This window comes from Schistocerca serialis, chromosome 1 (genome assembly GCF_023864345.2).
Source record: "Schistocerca serialis cubense isolate TAMUIC-IGC-003099 chromosome 1, iqSchSeri2.2, whole genome shotgun sequence".
In the NCBI taxonomy this organism is placed as follows: domain Eukaryota; kingdom Metazoa; phylum Arthropoda; class Insecta; order Orthoptera; family Acrididae; genus Schistocerca; species Schistocerca serialis.
In genome coordinates, this window is record NC_064638.1 from 17,587,213 (window position 1) to 17,612,411 (window position 25,199).

The 25,199-nt window shown below is 44.3% G+C and overlaps 1 protein-coding gene and 1 non-coding gene across 2 annotated transcripts in view; one reads left to right on the top strand and one right to left on the bottom strand.

Moving 5' to 3' along the window:
• The window catches only part of LOC126460492 (NAD(+) hydrolase sarm1-like), a 1,203,839-nt gene that overhangs the window by 872,602 nt on the left and 306,038 nt on the right, over window positions 1-25,199 (bottom strand). The gene's annotated exons all lie outside the window — the stretch shown is intronic.
• LOC126424419 (U6 spliceosomal RNA) lies at window positions 24,045-24,151 on the top strand. The gene has a single exon (XR_007576169.1). It is a non-coding gene; the product is annotated as a U6 spliceosomal RNA (small nuclear RNA).

Sequence of the window (25,199 nt, forward strand, 5' to 3'; positions counted from 1 at the left end):
GCGCAATCACATGAGAAAGGGGCGTCAGTCGTGCGTCGCCATAGTTTCCATCTCATTCCATCTCTCTCCATCAATAGCTGCATCGAAACGATTATGATGGTTCAAATGGCTCTGAGCACTATGGGACTTAACTTCTGTGGTCATCAGTCCCCTAGAACTTAGAACTACTTAAACCTAACTAACCTAAGGACATCACACACATCCATGCCCGAGGCAGGATTCGAACCTGTGACCGTAGCGGTCGCGCGGTTCCAGACTGTGGCGCCTATAACCGCTCGGCCACTCCGGCCGGCAAACGATTATGACGATCGTGTTAACTCCTATACGTGGGCGTTAGACAGGATGGTCTAGATGTATCGTGTATCTTTTTTAATTACAGAGCCACATTTACCGATCGTGGCCAGCCAGGTAAACCCCCGAAATACGCACTGCTAGTCTGTTGATAATGCCCGTTGGCTTCGCGACGCCAAATGTCAGAATCCGTGAAGTGTAAACGTGTGGGATAGTGAACCATCACCTCACAGACCCAGCCACTGAACGTGCACAAGTTTAGCACCCTCCTAACAGACGATCTTCCACTGCAAGCCAGTAGCAACTGTGGTATCAACTTGATGGCTGTCCAGCCCGTAGTGACCTAAGTACTACGGCATCTCTTCCCGAATCGCTGGATCGTACGCAGAGGACCTGTACCTCGGCTGACCTCTTCTCCCGATTTGACGGCAGGTGACTCAAGTTCCTCTCTGTCCATCTGTGCCCAAGAAACTGTGACATCCTCTAGCTGCTGACTTGACGGGTCCACTCCTGTCAACATGGCACAGTTTTCGTTACGTTCTGGTAGTAGTAGAACTCATGTCAAAGCTACTGTGTGGTGAAGACCATATCCATGGCAACGAGCATAGATTTCATCATGCAAGTCGGCTGCATTGATAAGATCATCACCAATGACCGCCCGCGATTAAAATCTGAATGTTGAAGAGCAAAGGACACAGTCTGTATGTCCAATTGCACCACCTGAGTTGGTAGCCTGCAGAACACATAGGCCCATTTAACTGCCTGAAAAATCGTATGCCACTGGAGAAATTGAGGCAAGTAGTCGATTATCCGCTAAGGACAAGAGTGCAGCGCGTCATTTGGTCTACATCTACATCTACATTTATACTCCGCAAGCCACCCACGGTGTGTGGCGGAGGGCACTTTACGTGCCACTGTCATTACCTCCCTTTCCTGTTCCAGTCGCGTATGGTTCGCGGGAAGAACGACTGTCTGAAAGCCTCCGTGCGCGCTCTGATCTCTCTAATTTTACATTCGTGATCTCCTCGGGAGGTATAAGTAGGGGGAAGCAATATATTCGATACCTCATCCAGAAACGCACCCTCTCGAAACCTGGACAGCAAGCTACACCGCGATGCAGAGCGCCTCTCTTGCAGAGTCTGCCACTTGAGTTTATTAAACATCTCCGTAACGCTATCACGGTTACCAAATAACCCTGTGACGAAACGCGCCGCTCTTCTTTGGATCTTCTCTATCTCCTCCGTCAAACCGATCTGGTACGGATCCCACACTGATGAGCAATACTCAAGTATAGGTCGAACGAGTGTTTTGTAAGCCACCTCCTTTGTTGATGGACTACATTTTCTAAGCACTCTCCCAATGAATCTCAACCTGGTACCCGCCTTACCAACAATTAATTTTATATGATCATTCCACTTCAAATCGTTCCGCACGCATACTCCCAGATATTTTACAGAAGTAACTGCTACCAGTGTTTGTTCCGCTATCATATAATCATACAATAAAGGATCCTTCTTTCTATGTATTCGCAATACATTACATTTGTCTATGTTAAGGGTCAGTTGCCACTCCCTGCACCAAGTGCCTATCCGCTGCAGATCTTCCTGCATTTCGCTACAATTTTCTAATGCTGCAACTTCTCTGTATACTACAGCATCATCCGCGAAAAGCCGCATGGAACTTCCGACACTATCTACTAGGTCATTTATATATATTGTGAAAAGCAATGGCCCCATAACACTCCCCTGTGGCACGCCAGAGGTTACTTTAACGTCTTTAGACGTCTCTCCATTGAGAACAACATGCTGTGTTCTGTTTGCTAAAAACTCTTCAATCCAGCCACACAGCTGGTCTGATATTCCGCAGGCTCTTACTTTGTTTATCAGGCGACAGTGCGGAACTGTATCGAACGCCTTCCGGAAGTCAAGAAAAATAGCATCTACCTGGGAGCCTGTATCTAATATTTTCTGGGTCTCATGAACAAATAAAGCTAGTTGGGTCTCACACGATCGCTGTTTCCGGAATCCATGTTGATTCCTACAGAGTAGATTCTGGGTTTCCAAAAACGACATGATACTCGAGCAAAAAACATGTTCTAAAATTCTACAACAGATCGACGTCAGAGATATAGGTCTATAGTTTTGCGCATCTGCTCGACTACCCTTCTTGAAGACTGGGACTATCTGTGCTCTTTTCCAATCATTTGGAACCCTCCGTTCCTCTAGAGACTTGCGGTACACGGCTGTTAGAAGGGGGGCAAGTTCTTTCGCGTACTCTGTGTAGAATCGAATTGGTATCCCGTCAGGTCCAGTGGACTTTCCTCTATTGAGTGATTCTAGTTGCTTTTCTATTCCTTGGACACTTATTTCGATGTCAGCCATTTTTTCGTTTGTGCGAGGATTTAGAGAAGGAACTGCAGTGCGGTCTTCCTCTGTGAAACAGCTTTGGAAAAAGGTGTTTAGTATTTCAGCTTTACGCGTGTCATCCTCTGTTTCAATGCCATCATCATCCCGTAGTGTCTGGATATGCTGTTTCGAGCCACTTACTGATTTAACGTAAGACCAGAACTTCCTAGGATTTTCTGTCAAGTCGGTACATAGAATTTTACTTTCGAATTCAATGAACGCTTCACGCATAGCCCTCCTTACGCTAACTTTGACATCGTTTAGCTTCTGTTTGTCTGAGAGGTTTTGGCTGCGTTTAAACTTGGAGTGGAGCTCTCTTTGCTTTCGCAGTAGTTTCCTAACTTTGTTGTTGTACCACGGTGGGTTTTTCCCGTCCCTCACAGTTTTACTCGGCACGTACCTGTCTAAAACGCATTTTACGATTGCCTTGAACTTTTTCCATAAACACTCAACATTGTCAGTGTCGGAACAGAAATTTTCGTTTTGATCTGTTACGTAGTCTGAAATCTGCCTTCTATTACTCTTGCTAAACAGATAAACCTTTCTCCCTTTTTTTATATTCCTGTTAACTTCCATATTCAGGGATGCTGCAACGGCCTTATGATCACTGATTCCCTGTTCTGTACATACAGAGTCGAAAAGTTCGGGTCTGTTTGTTATCAGTAGGTCCAAGATGTTATCTCCACGAGTCGGTTCTCTGTTTAATTGCTCGAGGTAATTTTCGGATAGTGCACTCAGTATAATGTCACTCGATGCTCTGTCCCTACCACCCGTCCTAAACATCTGAGTGTCCCAGTCTATATCTGGTAAATTGAAATCTCCACCTAAGACTATAACATGCTGAGAAAATTTATGTGAAATGTATTCCAAATTTTCTCTCAGTTGTTCTGCCACTAATGCTGCTGAGTCGGGAGGTCGGTAAAAGGAGCCAATTATTAACCTAGTTCGGTTGTTGAGTGTAACCTCCACCCATAATAATTCACAGGAACCATCCACTTCTACTTCACTACAGGATAAACTACTACTAACAGCGACGAACACTCCACCACCGGTTGCATGCAATCTATCCTTTCTAAACACCATCTGTACCTTTGTAAAAATTTCGGCAGAATTTATCTCTGGCTTAAGCCAGCTTTCTGTACCTATAACGATTTCAGCTTCGGTGCTTTCTATCAGCGCTTGAAATTCTGGTACTTTACCAACGCAGCTTCAACAGTTGACAATTACAATACCGATTGCTGCTTGGTCCCCGCATGTCCTGACTTTGCCCCGCACCCGTTGAGGCTGTTGCCCTTTCTGTTCTTGCCCAAGGCCATCTAACCTAAAAAACCGCCCAGTACACGCCACACAACCCCTGCTACCCGTGTAGCCGCTTGTTGCGTGTAGTGGACTCCTGACCTATCCAGCGGAACCCGAAACCCCACCACCCTATGGCGCAAGTCGAGGAATCTGCAGCCCACACGGTCACAGAACCGTCTCAGCCTCTGATTCAGACCCTCCACTCGGCTCTGTACCAAAGGTCCGCAGTCAGTCCTGTCGACGATGCTGCAGATGGTGAGCTCTGCTTTCATCCCGCTAGCGGGACTGGCAGTCTTCACCAAATCAGATAGCCGCGGGAAGCCAGAGAGGATTTCCTCCGATCCATAGCGACACACATCATTGGTGCCGACATGAGCGACCACCTGCAGATGGGTGCACCCTGTACCCTTCATGGCATCCGGAAGGACCCTTTCCACATCTGGAATGACTCCCCCCGGTATGCACACGGAGTGCACATTCGTTTTCTTCCCCTCTCTTGCTGCCATTTCCCTACGGGGCCCCATTACGCGCCTGACGTTGGAGCTCCCAACTACCAGTAAGCCCACCCTCTGCGACTGCCCGGATCTTGCAGACTGAGGGGCAACCTCTGGAACAGGACAAGCAGCCATGTCAGGCCGAAGATCAGTATCAGCCTGAGACAGAGCCTGAAACCGGTTCGTCAGACAAACTGGAGAGGCTTTCCGTTCAGCCCTCCAGAATGTCTTTCGCCCCCTGCAACACCTTGAGACGACCTCCCACTCTACCACAGGTGAGGGATCAGCCTCAATGCGGGCAGTATCCCGGGCAACCACAGTCGTAGTCCGATCAGGGGATGCGTGGGACGAGCTGGCCGTCCCCGACAAACCCCCATCCGGACCCTCACAGTGATGCCCATTGGCAACAGCCTCAAGCTGTGTGACCGAAGCCAACACTGCCTGAAGCTGGGAGCGAAGGGATGCCAACTCAGCCTGCATACGAACACAGCAGTTGCAGTCCCTATCCATGCTAAAAACTGTTTTGCAAAGAACGTCTGAACTAATCTACAGAGAGCGGAAACAAATCGACAAAATTTAAACGGTTATTAAAATACAAGATTGCCTAGTAAATGCAGTAATGCTGCTACTTGCGCACTGCTGACACTGCTCGGCGGCGGAAGGAGACTACGCGAATTTACACTATTTAGGTACTAAAACGCGATGCTACACTCTCAATTACTATAATACGCCCGAAATTTATGAATTAAACAATGCAAGTACCAAGAACACGAGAAGCAGAGAGGAGAGAAAGGAAGGAACTGATAAGAAGGTGAGGCTGAGAGACTTCCAAGTCCATAAATGTTTCCAACTTTCTAATAAGCAACAGAAACTGTAATACAAATACTTTTCTGTGTACAAGAGGCGGCTAAGAATAATTAGAATTTGCTCATGCAAAGGCATTTAAGTTGGAGAACATCTGGCTGAAGAAATCTGCTGATGGGTACCACGTTAGTCATCTTAGATTAAAAAAGCTATGAAAGCATGTGGAGCACCAAGTGCAGAGGAAGGTTTCTTTTTTCTTTCTTTTTTTTAAAGAGTATACGATTTTTCTATAAGGCCGCTCTAGCAGAAATGTACATAAAATTAATCCGTGGCGCATGTCTATGATACGTCTCTGCGCGAAATACTGGCGTCTTGCCTGAAACCACAAGAAAATAGGGCAGTGGGAATGTTTGTCCTCCATCAGTATGTCGTTGTTTTTAAGAAGAAAGCGTTAGTTGTGCCTGAGAAAGAAACACGCTAGCTTGACGAGATGCACCAACATGTGGCATGAATATGTAGGTATGGATACTTCAGGAATGCGATTTCTTGCAAATAGCAATGTTAGCAGTACATTACGAATTGGATTTGTTCCTCGTATTGTGTTGACTGTCGAATTGGAGACTCTACAGGGGTCCTTAATAAGCAGGTATTATATTTCTGAGATAGTTATGATTGTCCTCTAGTTGGTGGGCAGTGTTTGGTTAGGTGTACGTGTATTTCGTCTGCACTGACGCAACCTTTGGAGACAACTACTTGAAGTAAGTGCATTTAGCTCCTCGCCCGATATGTGGTTAGACATTTATCTCGGTGGAAAATTCCTCCGAGATAAATGTCTAACCACTTGCCTGACGTGATAGAAGAAGAAGAAACAGGAGTTGGCAGGGAAGAGACAGAGGACCCAGTACTAGCATCAGAATTTAAAAGAGGTTTGAAAGACTCATGATCAAATAATACGAAGGGAAAGATCATATTGAGCCGTGTGTGGCGCGCGCCCGCGTGCGCGCGCCCGCGCGCCCGCGCCCGCGCGCGCGCGCGCGCGTGTGTGTGTGTGTGTGTGTGTGTGTGTGTGTGTGTGTGTGTGTGTGTGTGTGTGCATCGACTCCCGATTTGTCTTTGTACGTGCTTAGTGACTGTTGGGTATCGTTCAGGTCTTTGTGCAAGTGTTTGTCAGGTTGTGTGTGTGGGTGGCGTTATTTCCACTGACGACTGTTTTAGATGTTGTCGGCATTCTGCGGCGGAGTCGGTCAGTTGTTGCGATCCAGGGAAGTTATCTCCGCGTGGTGCAGTCGACTAGGGTCCGCTGCCGGTCCCTGCACAGTGTCGGAGCGTGTGTGGAGCTGTCCGATCGCTACGAGCTTCGTGGTTCACCGACCCAGGACGTCAAAGTTGAGTAGTGGTTTCACCTACCCGAGCCACGTCCATTCATGTTGTGTGGTTCGTTTCGATGGTTCGCTGTTGGGGAGGTTTTCCTGTGAGCAACACCGAGTGTTTCTGTTGCTGAAATTTAGCCGCCATGCGTTTCAATTAACTATACTGGTTGACTACAATTCGAGTGCACCAGTGGAATTTTCTGCCTTGCGGCCGTTAGTGTTCCGGTTACCTGCCCTGACCACTGACGTATATTCAGGCAGTGTTCCTTATGGGTGAAATTAACTATATTACTGTATTTCAGATTCAAGTGTTCTGGTTACCTGCCTTGGCCACTAACGTAATTTCAGGCAGCGTCCTTTCCTCACCTGTTGTCGCTGTCCAACATGATGTGTAGTTCTGACAGCTAATACATACTTCATTGTGGCTTATCACGTTCGTAACCTTCTGTGTTTGAGTTCTCATGTACTGATTGGTGGCAAGCAAGTCGTTGTGTCGGTCGGTCCGTGGCTGTCCCCTGGTTGAGTTCCGACGGATCAAGTGTAGCTGGGCTCACCACCTGTCTCACCTAGGTGAACGAGGGCAGACCGACCTCCCTAGAGGCTTCTGAGTGCCGTTTTCTTTATCGCCCTGCTCACCGGTGTTTAATTGTCTGTTTGTAATCTATCACAGCCAGTGATTTAAAGATTCTTGTTTTTCCTGGACTTCACGTATTTTTTAATTTTGGAGAATGAATTGTGCGCCTTAAGCCGCTTAAAACCTTATCCTTGAAATTACCCCTTAAGCAAAAACATTGCGGCCTTCTACCTTAAAAGATTATGGTAATATATTTTAAAATTTTCAACTTTAATTGTGGCCCTCAGCCGCTAGTATTGCACCTTGCATATGTTTGTTCTATCTACTTTTCCCTTAAGGCTTTCCAGCCTTGCTGTGATACCATATATATTTTAATTATTTTATTTGCTATTATAACTGCATTTTGTTTGATCGACTTTTAAGACTTCTTGTTTGGAGGCCCTCAGCCGTGAAATAATTACCTTTTGAAACTCGTAGCTCTAAAGGTTCGGCTATGTGCCGTTTTGGTTTAAAGGTGTTATTAAATTATAATAAATTACAATTTTGAGTGAACCTGACTGACACTTTATTTGGGCCTTTCCACAATCCTAATCACCTGTTCTGCCCTGCGGGTTTAGCGGGCGTCTCACACATTCCATCTGAGTCTCTAAAAATCATTTGGGTAAGTAGTAACAAAACTGTTCACGTTGGTATATAGTATGTATGAGACTGGTGATATACCATCAGACTCTCGGAGAAACATCATCGACACAATTCCGTAAACTACAAGAGCCAACAAGTGGGATAATTATAGCACGATCAGCTTAACTGCTAATGCATCCAAGTTGCTCACAAGAATAATATATAGAAGTGGCTTTAGAAAGGTAATGGCATCAGAGAGACGGTTGTGATGTTGCAGCTGATAGTAGAAGCAAGACTGGAAAAAAAGCCGGCCGGTGTGACCGTGCGGTTCTAGGCGCTTCAGTCTGGAATCGCGTGACCGCTACGGTCGCAGATTCGAATCCTGCTTCGGACATGGATGTGTGTAATGTCCTTAGGTTAGTTAGGTTTAATTAATTCTAAGTTCTAGGCGACTGATGACATCAGAAGTTAAGTCGCATAGTGCTGAGAGCCATTTGAATCTGGAAAAAAAAAAACAAAGAAACCTTCAGAGTATTTGTTGAACTGAAAAATTCATTCGACAGTGTCAAATGATGAAAGGTTTTCGAAATACTGGTGAGAGTAAGAATCAGCTATAGAGAAAGACGGATAACACGCAATAAATGTAACTAAGAGGGAAGACCGCGCACAAAGTGCTCAGAGTGAAAAGTGTGTTAGACAGGGGTGTAATCTTTCTCTCCTTCTGTTTTGTCTATACATCGGAGAAGCAATGACACCACTAAAAGAAACGTTTAAGAGTGGGATTAAAATTGAAGGTAAAAGGATACCAGTGATAAGATCCGCTGATGACTTTACAATCCGCAGTGAATATGAAGAAGAATGTTGTATGGAATGAGCAGTCTAAAATATGGACTGAGAGTAAATAGAAGAAAGAAGAAAATAATGGTAAGTAGCAGAAATGAGAAAAGCGAGAAATTTAATATCAAAATTGGAGATTACGAAGTAGATGAAGATAAGGAATTCAGCTAACTAGGCAGCAAAATTGCCAATGAAGGACGGAGCAAAGAGAGCATAAAAAGCAGATTTGCACTGGCAAGAAGGGCGTTCCTGGCCAAGAGAAGCCTACTAGTAACAAAGATAGGCCTAACTTGAGGAAAAAATTTCTAGAATGAACGTTTGGTGCCCAGCATTGTGCGATAGTGAAGCATGGACTGTGGGAACACCGGAACAGAAAAGAATCGAGACATTTCAGATGTGGTAGTACAGACGAATGTAGAAAATTTGGTGGACTGATAAGATAACGAATGAGGAGGTTCTATGCAGAATCGAAGATGACGGGAATACATGGAAAACATTGACAAGAAGAAGGGCCGGGATGGTAGGAATCAGTTAAGACATCAGGGAATAACTTTCATGGTACTAGCGGGAGCTGTAGAGGGTGAAAACTACAGAAGAAAATTCGAATACATTCAGCAAATATTTGAAAACATAGGTTGCAAATGTGACTCTAAGAAGAAAGGTTGGCACATGAGAGAAATTCATTATAGGCTGCATCAAGTCAGAGACTCAAAATAAATAAATAAAATAAAAATAAAAAACATAGAAACAAACTTAATGTTATACAAAGAATAACATGGTGAGGAACTCTGCTCGACTTCCCCTGCGATTGTTAGAGCGAGAGTGATTGATAGACATAACGTGCGTTGCGAAAAAGTTTTATTTTTATGTTGCGAGATTTTTGTTAACAGACGTAGTACACAGCATTGGAAGCAGTTTACAGAGACGAATAGAGTGGGAAGAAGAAATACACAGTGATATCGCTCAGATACAAATTATGGTACCACTAACTGCTCAAACCTCAGATCGTTTACAATAATCATGAGTGTTGACAAAATTATGCAATATTTGTGGTTTACTATCATGATATATGTAACTAACTGGACTTGGCGAGCTTGAAGCTAATTAAGGTTAGCTGGTCTTAAGACATGGCATGATGTACGTTAGTACTAATCATCTAACGAATATCACTGACCTTGTTCTAATATTAACATTTTTAGAATAAACATTCATACTGCCAACGTAAATAATGACTGTGTTCCTACAAAAGCCACTTACGGTCATCTGCACCAGACCTACACTACGTAAGGTGACGTGCGACAACGCTAGCAACAAGAAAACGAACGTTTTACTATTCTATGTCATCAGATTACTTCTTATGTAAATCTGTAAGATGTAATGCTATCGTCGAGAGATATTTATATGTTGTGTTGAAATGTTGTTGTTGCTGTTGTGGGCCGGCCGCTGTCGCCGAGCGGTTCTAAACGCTTCAGTTCAAAAAATGGTTCAAATGGCTCTGAGCGCTATGGGACTCAACTGCTAAGGTCATTAGTCCCCTAGAACTTAGAACTAGTTAAACCTAACTAACTTAAGGACATCACAAACATCCATGCCCGAGGCAGGATTCGAACCTGCGACCATAGCGAAAACGCATCAGTTCGGAACCGCGTTGCTGCTACGGTTGCAGGTTCTAATCCTGCCTCGGGCATGGATGTGTGTGATGTCCTTAGTCTGTTTAAGTAGTTCTACGTCTAGGGAACTGATGATCTCAGATGTTAAGTCCCATAGTGCCTAGCGCCATTTGTTGTTGTGTTCTTCAGTCCAGAGACTGGTTTGATGCAGCTCTCCATGCTACTCTATCCTGTGCAAGCTTCTTCAACTCCAAGTGACTACTGCAACCTACATCCTTCCGCATCTGTGTAATGCGCTCATCTCTTGGTCTCCCCCAACGATTTTTACTTTCCACGCTACCCTCCAATACTAAACTCTCTTGTCCTAGGGGAAATTGCCCCTAAAGGCGGAAGAATCAGCAATGATCAACGACATGAGGATGCAGAAGCCAATGGAAACCACTGCATTAAAGACACGTAACGTGTATCCACAGGACATGTGGCCTGTAATTGAAGAAGCGTCATGATGATCTCTCCATTGGCAAAAGATTCCGGAATAGCCTCGGGCATGGATGTGTGTGATGTCCTTAGGTTAGTTAGGTTTAAGTAGTTCTAAGTCCCATAGTGCTCAGAGCCATTTTTTTCGGGGCGTGGAATGTCAGAAGCTTGAACGTGGTAGGGAAACTAGAAAATCTGAAAAGGGAAATGCAAAGGCTCAATCTAGATATAGTAGGGGTCAGTGAAGTGAAGTGGAAGGAAGACTAGGATTTCTGGTCAGATGAGTATAGGGTAATATCAACAGCAGCAGAAAATGGTATAACAGGTGTAGGATTCGTTATGAATAGGAAGGTAGGGCAGAGGGTGTGTTACTGTGAACAGTTCAGTGACCGGGTTGTTCTAATCAGAATCGACAGCAGACCAACACCGACAACGATAGTTCAGGTATACATGCCGACGTCGCAAGCTGAAGATGAACAGATAGAGAAAGTGTATGAGGATATTGAAAGGGTAATGCAGTATGTAAAGGGGGACGAAAATCTAATAGTCATGGGCGACTGGAATGCAGTTGTAGGGGAAGGAGTAGATGAAAAGGTTACAGGAGAATATGGGCTTGGGACAAGGAATGAAAGAGGAGAAAGAGTAATTGAGTTCTGTAACAAGTTTCAGCTAGTAATAGCGAATACCCTGTTCAAGAATCACAAGAGGAGGAGGTATACTTGGAAAAGGCCGGAAGATACGGGAAGACTTCAATTTGATTACATCATGGTCAGACAGAGATTTTGAAATCAGATACTGGATTGTAAGGCGTACCCAGGAGCAGATATAGACTCAGATCACAATATTGTAGTGATGAAGAGTACGCTGAAGTTCAAGACATTAGTCAGGAAGAATCAATACGCAAAGAAGTGGGATACGAAAGTACTAAGGAATGACGAGATACGTTTGAAGTTCTCTAACGCTATAGATACAGCAATAAGGAATAGCGTAGTAGGCAGTACAGTTGAAGAGGAATGGACATATCTAAAAAGGGCCATCAGAGAAGTTGGGAAGGAAAACATAGGTACAAAGAAGGTAGCTGCGAAGAAACCATGGGTAACAGAAGAAATACTTCAGTTGATTGATGAAAGGAGGAAGTACAAACATGTCCCGGGAAAATCAGGAATACAGAAATACAAGTCGCTGAAGAATGAAATAAATAGGAAGTGCAGGGAAGCTAAGACGAAATGGCTGCAGGAAAAATGTGAAGACATCGAAAAAGATATGATTGTCGGAAGGACAGACTCAGCATACAGAAAAGTCAAAATAACCTTTGGTGACATTAAAAGCAACGGTGGTAACATTAAGAGTGCAACGGGAATTCCACTGTTAAATGCAGAGGAGAGAGCAGATAGGTGGAAAGAATACACTGAAAGCCTCTATGAGGGTGAAGATTTGTCTGATGTGATAAGAACCAGTAGTCGATTTAGAAGAGATAGGGGATCCAGTATTAGAATCGGAATTTAAAAGAGCTTTGGAGGACTTGCGGTCAAATAAGGCAGAAGGGATAGATAACATTCCATCAGAATTTCTAAAATCATTGGGGGAAGTGGCAACAAAACCACTATTCACGTTGGTGTGTAGAATATATGAGTCTGGCGACATACCATTTGATTTCCGGAAAAGCATCATCCACACAATTTCGAAGACGGCAAGAGCTGACAAGTACGAGAATTATCGCACAATCAGCTTAACAGCTCATGCATCGAAGCTGCTTACAAGAATAATATACAGAAGAATGGAAAAGAAAATTGAGAATGCGCTAGGTGACGATCAGTTTGGCTTTAGGAAAAGTAAAGGGATGAGAGAGGCAATTCTGACGTTACGGCTAATAATGGAAGCAAGGCTAAAGAAAAATCAGGAAACTTTCATAGGATTTGTCGACCTGGAAAAAGCGTTCGACAATATAAAATGGTGCAAGCTGTTCGAGATTCTGAAAAAAGTAGGGGTAAGCTATAGGGAGAGACGGGTCATATGTACAACAACCAAGAGGGAATAATAAGAGTGGACGATCAAGAACGAAGTGCTCGTATTAAGAAGGGTGTAAGACAAGGCTGTAGCCTTTCACCCCTACTCTTCAATCTGTACATCGAGGAAGCAATGATGGAAATAAAAGAAAGGTTCAGGAGTTGAATTAAAATACAAGATGAAAGGATATCAATGATACGATTCGCTGATGACATTGCTATCCTGAGTGAAAGTGAAGAAGTATTAAACGATCTGCTGAACGGAATGAACAGTCTAATGAGTACACAGTATGGTTTGAGAGTAAAGCGGACAAATACGAAGGTAATGAGAAGTAGTAGAAATGAGAACAGCGAGAAACTTAACATTAGGATTGATGGTCACGAAGTTAATGAAGTTAAGGAATTCTGCTACCTAGGCAGTAAAATAACCAATGACGGACGGAGCAAGGAGGACATCAAAAGGAGACTCGCTATGGCAAAAAAGGCATTTCTGGCCAAGAGAAGTATACTAATACCAAATACCGGCCTTAATTTGAGGAAGAAATTTCTGAGGATGCACGTCTGGAGTACAGCATTGTATGGTAGTGAAACATGGACTGTGGGAAAACCGGAACAGAAGAGAATCGAAGCATTTGAGATGTGTTGCTATAGACGAATGATGAAAATTAGGTGGACTGATAAGGTAAGGAGGTTCTACGCAGAATTGGAGAGGAAAGGAATATGTGGAAAACACTGATAAGGAGAAGGGACAGGATGATAGAACATCTGCTAAGACATGAGGGAATGACTTCCTTGGTACTAGAGGGAGCTGTAGAGGGCAAAAACTGTAGAGGAAGACTGAGATTGGAATACGTCAATCAAATAACTGAGGACGTAGGTTGCAGGTGCTACTACGAGATGAAGAGGTTAGCACAGGAAAGGAATTCGTGGCGGGCCGCATCAAACCAATCAGTAGACTGATGACAAAAAAAAAAAAAAAAATTAACGAATTTCTAGTCTAGCTTTCCTTGCCATTACCAATCTTCTCTACTTCGACCATCATCCGCTACCCTCAGCATCACCTCATTTAATTTGACTGCATTCCACTATTCTCGTTTTGCTTTTTTTGATGTTCATCTTATATCATTCCGTTCAACTGCTCTTCCAGGTCCTTTGCTGTCTCCGACAGAATTACAATGTCATCAAACTTTTATTTCTTCTCCATGGATCTTTATTCCTAGTCTAAATTTTTCTTTTGTTTACTTTACTGCTTGCTCAATATGCAGGTTGAATAACATCGGGCATAGGCTACAAACCTGTCTCACTCCCTTCCCAACCACTGCTTCCTTTTCGTGCCCCTCGACTCTTCTAGTTGCCATCTGGTTTCTGCACAAATTGTAAATAGTCTTTCGCTCCCTGTAATTTACCCCTGCCACCTTCAGAATTTGAAAGAGAGTATTCAAGTCAACATTGTCAAAAGCTTTCTCTAAGTCTACAAATGCTAGCAACGTAAATTTGAATTTCCATAATCTATCTTCTAATATAAGTCGTAGGGGCAGTATTGCCTCGCAAGTTCCAACATTTCTACGGAATCGAAACTGATCTTCCCCGAGGTCGGCTTCTATCAGTTTTCCCATTCGTCTGTAAAGAATTCGTGTTAGAATTTCGCAGCTGTGACTTATTTAACTGATAGTTCGGTAATTTTCACATCTGTCAACACCTGCTTTCTTTGCGATTTGAATTATTATATTCTTCTTCAAGTGAGAAGGTATTTCGCCTGTCTCATACATCTTGCTCACCAGAAGGTAGAGTTTTGCCAGGGCTGGCTCTCTCAAGGCTATCAGTAGTTCTAATGGAAGGTTGTCTACTCCCAGGACCTTGTTTCGACTTAGGTCTTTTAGTGTTCTGTCAAACTCTTGACGCAGTATCATATCTCCCATTTCATCTTCATCTGCATCCTCTTCCATTTCAATAATATTGCCCTCAAAGTACATCTTCCTAGTATAGACTCTCTTTATACTCCTTCCTCCTTCCTCCTTTCTGCTTTCCCTTCCTTGCTTAGAACTAGTTTTCGATCTAAGCTCTTGATATTCATCCAAGTGGTTCTCTTTTCTCCAAACGTCTCTTTAATTTTCCTGTAGGCAGTATCTATGTAATCCCTAGTGATATAAGCCATTACATCTTTACAGTTTTCATCTAGCCATCCCTGCTTAGCCATTTTGCACTTTCTGTCGATCTCATTTTTGAGACTTGTATTCCCTTTTGCATGCCTCATTTACTGCATCTTTATATATTCTTCTTTCATCAATTAAATTCAGTATCTCTTATGTTACACAAGGATTTCTACTAGTCATCGCCCTTTTAGTTACTTGATCCTTTGTTTCCTTCACTATTTCAGCTCTTCATGCTCTCCATTTTTCTTCTACTGCATTTCTTCCTCTGTTCTTGTCAGTCGTTCCCCAACGCTCTCTTAGAAACTCTGTACAACCTCTGCTTCTTTCAGTTTATCCATGTCCCATCTCCTTAAATTCCCACATTTTTGCAGTTTCTTCAGTTTTAGTCTATAGTTCATATCCAATAGATTATGGTCAGAATCCACATCTGGCCCTGGAAATGTAATACAGTTTAAAACCTAAATCTCTGTCTTACCATTATATAATGTGACACCTCTGTCTCCTGGTCTCTTCCATGTATACAACCTCCTTTCATGATTCTTAAACCAAGTGTCAGCTATGATTATGTTATTCTATGTTCAAAATTGTACCAGGCGGATTCCTCTTTCATTCCTTGCCCCCAATCCATATTCACCTAATACTTTCTCTTCCTTTTCCTACTATCGAATTCCAGTCCCCCATGACTATTAAATTTTCGTCTACGTTCACTATCTCAATAACTTATTTTATCTCACCATTAATTTCTTCAATCTCTTCGTGATCTGCAGAGCTAGTTGGCATATAAACTTTTACTACTGTGTTAGGCGTGGGATTCGTGTCTATCTTGGCTAAAATAATGCTTTCACTATACTGTTCGTAGTGCTCCAATTTTTTATTCATTATTAAACCTGCTCCTGCATTATCCTTATTTGATTTTGTGTCTATAACCCTGTATTCACCTGAGCATAACTCTTGTTCGCCCTGCCAGCGAACTTCACTGATTCCAAGTATATCCAACTTTAATCTATCCATTGCCCTTTTTGAATTTTCTAACCTACCTACTCGATTAAGGGATCTGATATTCCACACTCTGACCCGCAGAACGCCAATTTTGTTAAAATTTTTAGTAGGATAAGTTTACGTGAACCATGGACCTTGCCGTTGGTGGGGAGCCTTGCGTGCCTCAGCAATACAGATAGCCGTACCGTAGGTGCAACCACAAAGGAGGGGTATCTGTTGAGAGGCCACACAAACGTGTGGTTCCTGAAGAGGGGCAGCAGCCTTTTCGGTAGTTGCAGGGGCAACAGTCTGGATGATTGACTGATCTGGCCTTGTAACAGTAACCAAACGGCCTAGCTATGCTGGTACTGCGAACGGCTCAAAGCAAGGGGAAACTACAGCGGTAATTTTTTAATTTTTCCCGAGGGCATGCAGCTTTACTGTATGGTTAAATGATGATGGCGTCTTCTTGGGTAAAATATTCCGGAGGTAAAATAGTCCTCCATTCGGATCTCCAGGCATGGACTACTCAAGAGGACGTCGTTATCAGGAGAAAGAAAACTGGCGTTCTATGAATCTGAGCGTGAAATGTCAGATCCCTTAATCGGGCAGGTAGGTTAGAAAATTTAAAAAGGGAAATGGATAGGTTAAAGTTAGATATAGTGGGAATTAGTAAAGTTCGGTGGCAGGAGGAACAAGACTTTTGGTCAGGCGAATACAGGATTATAAATACAAAATCAAATAGGGGTATTGCAGGAGTAGGTTTAATAATGAATAAAAAAAATAGGAGTGCGGGTAAGCTACTACAAATAGCATAGTGAACGCATTATTGTGACCAAGATAGATACGAAGCCCACGCCTACTACAGTAGTCCAAGTTTATATGCCAACTAGCTCTGCAGATGACGAAGAAATTGAAGAAATGTATGATGAAATCAAAGAAATTATTCAGATAGTGAAGGGACACGAAAAATTAATAGTCATGGGTGACTGAAATTCGGTAGTAGGAAAAGAGAGAAAAGGAAACATAGTAGGTGAATATGGATTGGCGCTAAGAAATGAAAGAGGAAGCCGCCTGGAAGAATTTTGCACAGAGCACAACTTAATCATAGCAAACACTTGGTTCAAGAATCATAAAAGAAGGCTGTATACATGGAAGAAGCCTGGAGATACTGACAGATTTCAGATAGATTATATAATGGTAAGAGATTTAGGAACCAGGTTTTAAATTGTAAGACATTTCCAGGGGCAGATGTGGACTCTGACCACAATCTATTGGTTATGACCGGTAGATTAAAACTGAAGCAACTGTAAAAAGACGGGAATTCAAGGAGATGGGACCTGGATAAACTGACTAAACCAGAGGTTGTAGACCTCAGAAGGTAGGTCCCATAGTGCTGAGAGAGCCAGAGGTTGTACTGAGTTTCAGGTAGAGCATAAGGGAACAATTGACAGAAATGGGGGCAAGAAATACAGTAGAAGAAGAATGGGTAGCTTTGAGGGATGAAGTAGTGAAGGCAGCAGAGGATTACGTAGGTAAAAAGACTAGGGCTAGTAGAACTCCTTCGGTAACAGAAGAAACATTGAATTTAATTTATGAAAGGAGAAAATATAAAAATGCAGTAAATGAAGCAGGCAAAAAGGAATACAAACGTCTCAAAAATGAGATCGATAGGAAGCACAAAATGGCTAAACAGGGATGGCTAGAGGACAAATGTAAGGGTGTAGAGGCTTATCTCACTAGGGGTAAGATAGATACTGCCTACAGGAAAATAAAAGAGACCTTTGGAGAAAAGAGAACCACCTGTATGAATATCAAGAGCTCAGATGGAAACCCAGTTCGAAGCAAAGAAGGGAAAGCAGAAAGGGGAAGGAGCATGTAGAGAGTCTATACAAGGGAGATGTACTTGAGGACAATATTATGGAAATGGAAGAGAATGTAGATGAAGATGAAATGGGAGGTATGACACTGCGTGAAGAGTTTGACAGAGCGTTGAAAGACCTGAGTCAAAACAAGGCTCTGGGAGTAGACAAGATTTCAATAGAGCTACTGACAGCCTTGGGAGAGCCAGTCCTGACAAAACTCTACCATCTGGTGAGCAAGATGTATGAGACAGGCGAAATACCCTCAGACTTCAGGAAGAATATAATAATTCCAATCCCAAAGAAAGCAGTTGTTGACAAATGTGAAAATTACCGAACAATCAGTTTAATAAGCCACAGCTGCAAAATACTAACGGGAATTCTTTACAGACGAATATAAAAACTAGTAGAAGCCGACGTCGGGGAAGATCAGTTTCGATTCCGTAGAAATGTTGGAACATGCGAGGCACTACTGACCCTACGACTTATCTTAGAAGCTAGATTAAGGAAAGGCAAACCTACGTTTCTAGCATTTGTAGACTTAGAGAAAGCTTTTGACAGTGTTGACTGGAATACTCTCTCTCAAATTCTGAAGGTGGCAGGGGTAAAATACAGGGAGCGAAAGGCTATTTACAACTTGTACAGAAACCAGATGGCAGTTATAAGAGTCGAGGGACATGAAAGGGAAGCAGTGGTTGGGAAGCGAGTGAGACAGGGTTGTAGCGTTTCCCCGATGTTATTCAACCTGTATATTGAGCAAGCAGTGAAGTAAACAAAAGAAAAATTCGGAGTAGGTATTAAAATCCATGGAGAAGAAATAAAAGCTTTGAGGTTTGCCGATGACATTGTAATTCTGTCTGAGACAGCAAAGGAGTTGGAAGAGCAGTTGAACGGAATAGATAGCGTCTTGAAAGGAGGATATAAAATGAACATCAACAAAAGGAAAACAAGGATAATGGGATGTAGTCGAATTAAGTCGGGTGATGCTGAGGGAATTAGATTAGGAAATGAGACAATTAAAGTAGTAAAGGAGTTTTGCTATTTGGGGAGGAAAATAACTGATGGTGGTCGAAGTTGAGAGGATATACACTCCTGGAAATGGAAAAAAGAACACATTGACACCGGCGTGTCAGACCCACCATACTTGCTCCGGACACTGCGAGAGGGCTGTACAAGCAATGATCACACGCACGGCACAGCGGACACACCAGGAACCGCGGTGTTGGCCGTCGAATGGCGCTAGCTGCGCAGCATTTGTGCACCGCCGCCGTCAGTGTCAGCCAGTTTGCCGTGGCATACGGAGCTCCATCGCAATCTTTAATACTGGTAGCATGCCGCGACAGCGTGGACGTGAACCGTATGTACAGTTTAAGCGAGGGCGTATAGTGGGCATGCGGGAGGCCGGGTGGACGTACTGCCGAATTGCTCAACACGTGGGGCGTGAGGTCTCCACAGTACATCGATGTTGTCGCCAGTGGTCGGCGGAAGGTGCACGTGCCCGTCGACCTGGGACCGGACCGCAGCGACGCACGGATCCCCGCCAAGACCGTAGGATCCTACGCAGTGCCGTAGGGGACCGCACCGCCACTTCCCAGCAAATTAGGGACACTGTTGCTCCTGGGGTATCGGCGAGGACCATTCGCAACCGTCTCCATGAAGCTGGGCTACGGTCCCGCACACCGTTAGCCCGTCTTCCGCTCACGCCCCAACATCGTGCAGCCCGCCTCCAGTGGTGTCGCGACAGGCGTGAATGGAGGGACGAATGGAGACGTGTCGTCTTCAGCGATGAGAGTCGCTTCTGCCTTGGTGCCAATGATGGTCGTATGCGTGTTTGGCGCCGTGCAGGTGAGCGCCACAATCAGGACTGCATACGACCGAGGCACACAGGGCCAACACCCGGCATCATGGTGTTGGGAGCGATCTCCTACACTGGCCGTACACCACTGGTGATCGTCGAGGGGACACTGAATAGTGCACGGTACATCCAAACCGTCATCGAACCCATCGTTCTACCATTCCTAGACCGGCAAGGGAACTTGCTGTTCTAACAGGACAATGCACGTCCGCATGTATCCCGTGCCACCCAACGTGCTCTAGAAGGTGTAAGTCAACTACCCTGGCCAGCAAGATCTCCGGATCTGTCCCCCATTGAGCATGTTTGGGACTGGATGAAGCGTCGTCTCACGCGGTCTGCACGTCCAGCACGAACGCTGGTCCAACTGAGGCGCCAGGTGGAAATGGCATGGCAAGCCGTTCCACAGGACTACATCCAGCATCTCTACGATCGTCTCCATGGGAGAATAGCAGCCTGCATTGCTCCGAAAGGTGGATATACACTGTACTAGTGCCGACATTGTGCATGCTCTGTTGCCTGTGTCTACGTGCCTGTGGTTCTGTCAGTTTGATCATGTGATGTATCTGACCCCAGGAATGTGTCAATAAAGTTTCCCCTTCCTGGGGCAATGAATTCACGGTGTTCTTATTTCAATTTCCAGGAGTGTAAAATGTAGACTGGTAATGGCAAGGAAAGCGTTTCCGAGGAAGAGAAATTTGTTAACATCGAGTATAGATTTAAGTGTCAGGAAGTCATTTCTGAAAGTGTTTGTATGGAGTGTAGCCATGTATGGAAGTGAAACATGGACGTTAGATAGTTTGGACAAGAAGAGAATAGAAGCTTTCGAAATGTGGTGTTACAGAAGAATGCTGAAGATTAGATGGGTGGATCACATAACTAATGAGGAGGTATTGAAGAGGATTGGGAAGAAGAGAAATTTGTGGCACAACTTGACTAGAATAAGGGATCGGTTGTTAGGACATGTTCTGAGGCATCAAGCGATCACCAGTTTAGTATTGGAGGGCAGCGTGGAGGGTAAAAATCGTAGAGGGAGACCAAGAGATGACAACACCAAGCAGATTCAGAAGGATGTAGGTTGCAGTAGGTACTGGGAGACGAAGAAGCTTGCACAGGATAGAGTAGCATGGAGAGCTGCATCAAAGCAGTCTCAGGACTGAAGACCACCACAACACAACAACAAATTTACGTATAGAATCTGGCCTCCAGGACAGTGCAGAATCACGTCAGGAATGGGCGTGCAACAGCGGCACGCTCCGGCTATGAGGCAGGTCAAGGGGGGCGAGCAGCGAGCGGGCACCCCAGCTGGTGGCGACAGCGGCCGAGGCGAGGCCCCAGCTACAGCGGGCAGATTGGAGGACTGGTGGGCTTACAGAGGGTTAGCTGGGAAGAGCGGCAAAAGCCGGCATTGGCACGGCTTCCCTGTCAAAGCACGGTTGTTCCGCAACGCGCGGCCACAGGGCTGTCGACGTCTACGAGGGAACCTCGCGATAACAGCCCTCAGGGCACTCATCCCTGGGCATGTTGTTGCGTAGCACAGGAAACGAGCATTTTAACCTACAGCAAATGTCACTTAAAGAGCCTGGATCCCATTTATGCACACTGACCCTTCTTCCTTATGGAAGATCAGACGTTAGCTAGCATGTTACAAAATGTAGTACTACGCTAAATGGTCACTACCCATTACAAAATTTCTGTTCTCCTAGTGAGAATTCACTAAATGCTATCTACCAACACACCGTATCACTCAGCACATGCCATTCAATTTAAACTCTTCGATAGCGAGGACCTACCTGTTCACACTACTCCACGATTAGTCACTGTACCAGTGAGCAACTCACTATCATATGCAGTCGACAATATGAACAACCGACGCTGTCGACAGAACACTGACCATTAGGAACAACGATAGACTGTTTGCTCGTGGCCACGTAGTCATTTTGGCATGAAGTTGGTACTATGGGAAAACAAAGGCACGAACCAGTTGTCGTTGGACAAGTGACACCTCACCGTGCCTGCGTGGACTTGGAGATGATCGACTTGCCGATGCTGGAGCTGCCAGGTGAGTGACGCCCACACTGTGAGCCCCCACCAGGTGGAGGTCCTATCCCTGTACATTATGCGCCGATGAAACACCCCACGACACCTGTCAGACAAAGTGGTCGCTCCACACTTCGCGTATTTTCTTGTATCTCTGACTGTTTTGCGGCTTGGCGTGTGGCTGGGGTCTTTCTCCGGTCGGCGTTCAACGAGGCAACATGTTTTGAAGGCAGGCCCTCGCCCCCGTCCGCTGTGCCTAGGCCTCGCCGTCCTCGCCGTTTTGCCGCGCGCCGCGTGTACGTTGCTGATTAGTCAAAAAAGTGGTTCCAATGGCTCTGAGCACAATGCGACTTAACTTCTGAGATCATCAGTCGCCAAGAACTTAGAACTAATTAAACCTAACTAACCTAAGGACATCACACACATCCATGCCCGAGGCAGGATTCGAACCTGCGACCGTAGCGGTCGCGCGGTTCCGGACTGTAGCGCCTAGAACCGCTCGGCCACTCCGGCCGGCGCTGATTAGTCGACGCGTTTGCGTGAGAAATGGTGGCCGGTTTGACATCTCATGCTGGACATCTTCTCATCGCGTAACTGGAAGCATGAAGTTACGTGTGATTCATATTGTGCTGTTAACCTGTGAAGATTTGTGAAACTTATGGTGCCTACCGGAGATCGGTTAAGCATGGTTTTGAATAAGAGTGTTATACGGAACTTACTAAGTCTAAGGCTTGGAAGTGTTGTCTAATTAGTTCGGCAAATGGAAAAGGGAATTGTTCTACAGCTTGTTTTAAAGGTTCCTTGCAGTGTTAATTTGATGTAGTATGTTAGTTAGTGTGCTCTTCGCCCAGTTTTGGTTTTAGACTTCCTTTTAATATGAGGGGCAGAGATTTTGTTAAGTCAGTGTAATTTTAATTGTTCTTTTATTCGGTGAATGTCTCAGTTTGCTTTTCAGTTATGTGACAGATAGTCATGCAGTCAATAAGCCTTCCATAGTCTTGAAAAAGCTGAATCACGAGTTGAAATTGTCTGCCGCGTGAATTATTTGCTGTTGCAGAAATGATCTGGTATGTGGGGCAGATGGGGATTGTCGCGTTGGCGGGCAGGCTGAGATCGTGTGTGTGTGTTTGTGTGTGTGTGTGTGTGTGTGTGTGTGTGTGTGTGTGTGTGTGTGTGTGTTTTCTGCCGTGGCATGCAGCCTGATCTTCGAAATTGGCTGGCGGTTGCTTTCTACTCGCTTGTCCCGGGTACCACCGTGTATAAGCCGCGCTCCCATCCTTTAGTTAAATATCCGGCCTGTCCGCCGGGACGGAAGAGATCTTTTCACAAGTGTCTCGAGGCAAATGTTGTGTAAATTTTGGTTACGTAAGCAATGAACTTGATAGGGTGCTTATGGTGGCGACTGTCCGTGATCCTTTTGCAACCAGATCTAGTTATTATCTTTAAAATACGGTTTGTTATATTAATTCATGATCTAATCACATAGTTTTTCTCAGTTTGGTAAAGGACAAGCGTCCGAAATTTGGATACTTGATCTTTGGTAATTCCATTTGTATCTTTAAAAAAAACTACGGTGGGGTGGGGGGGGGGGGGGGGGGGGACAGACGGTTAAAGCCAGTTGTATATTTTCTTAAGAGGACAAAGGTCGGAATTAAATTTTTATATTGTTATTCTGATTCTGTAATTCTGTAATAACGAAATTTGTTCCTTAGTTGCAATTAAAATTATTTACCAACCACAAGTTTGTCCACCAGCAAAGATCCCTAGCTTCCTATCTCCTTTGAGTAGCTGCGGTTAAACTGCAATTGTGATTTCTGTAGCACGTACTTGAGCGGTAACACAGCTCAGAATCGTGTTATGAGGAAGAAAGATCTATACATAAAAATAGAATGATATACACCCTAAAAATATATTCATTGACAAGTCCAATAACAGGTACATATAAAAATTGTGTGTGTGTGTTTGTGTATGTGTGTTCTGTGTTTTGTATCTGTTTTAAATGTTACCCTCCATGCTCTTACGTATAGTTCTATAAAACCCTGCAACATTTTCATGTGTATCTGCTGTCGGACTTGCCAATGAATATATTTTTAGGATACCTCTGTTTTATTCTAACAAGGGAACCTCCCCATCGCACCCCCCTCACATTTAGTTATAAGTTGGCACAGTGGATGGGCCTTGAAAAACTGAAAACAGATCAATCGAGAAAACAGGAAGAAGTTATGTGAAACTATGAAAAAATAAACAAAATATACAAAGTGAGTAGTCCATGCCGCAGACAGGCAACATCAAGGAGAGTTGGAGCTGAGGAGCGCTGTGGTCCAGTGGTTAGCGTGAGCAGCAGCGGAACCAGAGGTCCTTGGTTCAAGCCGTACTCGCTTCGGCGGTACATATACTAAAATTGGAACGATACAGAGAAGATTAGCATGGCCCCTGCGCAAGGATGACACGCAAGATAAATAAAAAAAAAATTTAAAAAAAAGTCTTCCCTCGAGTGAAAATTTTAATTTTTTATTTTTAGACAATTATTATCCGTCCGTACGTCCGATGCAAGGTAACTTCGCCGTAGTATGGGGACGCTACACCTAAACAAACATCGAAAAACACGACGTCAGTCGACTACAGCGCACGGGAGAGAGAGTATTCCTGCTAACGAGGCTCCCTGGCTGGCAGTTGACTGTTCGCTACTTTGAACGAGAGTGCATTAAATACGTGAGATGTATTCCGTGGGCAATATGGATCCAGCAAATATAGCTCGCGACTTCAATAACAAGGTCAATGAATATTTTCCTGTGGAGGAATCGGTTGACCTATGACCTTGGGATCAAATATTTTCGGTTCCCATTGGAGAGGCACGCCCTTTCGTCTACTAATCGCACGGTTTTGCGTTGCGCTCGTAAAACACATACACTAAACTTATTACAGTGAACAGAGACATTAATGAACGAACGGACAGATCATAACTTTGCAAAAATAAAGAAAGTAAACTTTTCACTCGAGGCAAGACTTGAACCAAGGACCTCTCGTTCCGCAGCTGCTCACGCTAACCACGGGACCACGGCACTCCGCAGCTTGCACTCTCCTTGATGTTGCCTATCTTGCACATGGACTACTCAGTTTGTATATTTTGCTTATTTTTTCATAGTTCCACACAACTTCTTCCTGTTTTCTCAATTGATCTGTGTTCAGTTTTTCAAGGCCTATCCGCTGTGCCAACTTATAACTAAATCTGAGGGGGGTGCGATGGGGAGGTTCCCCTGTAAGGAAGAATTGTATCGAGACAAGAACTAAAATGCGCCGTGTGTTACATGTACTCCTGTGTACTCTTTGACTTATCTGAACTGCACAACACAATTAAAGGATCACTTATTAGAAAACCCGTAACTGTCTCCCATTACGACACACTAGTTTGTAATTCTGTTCAAAGGTGCCTCCAATCTTGCTCTGTAGCGGTGCAAAAGTGTGGTTTCCGGCGCCGTAACCTTTGGTCTCGATGACACTTCAAACGTCGAGCTGTCGGCACACA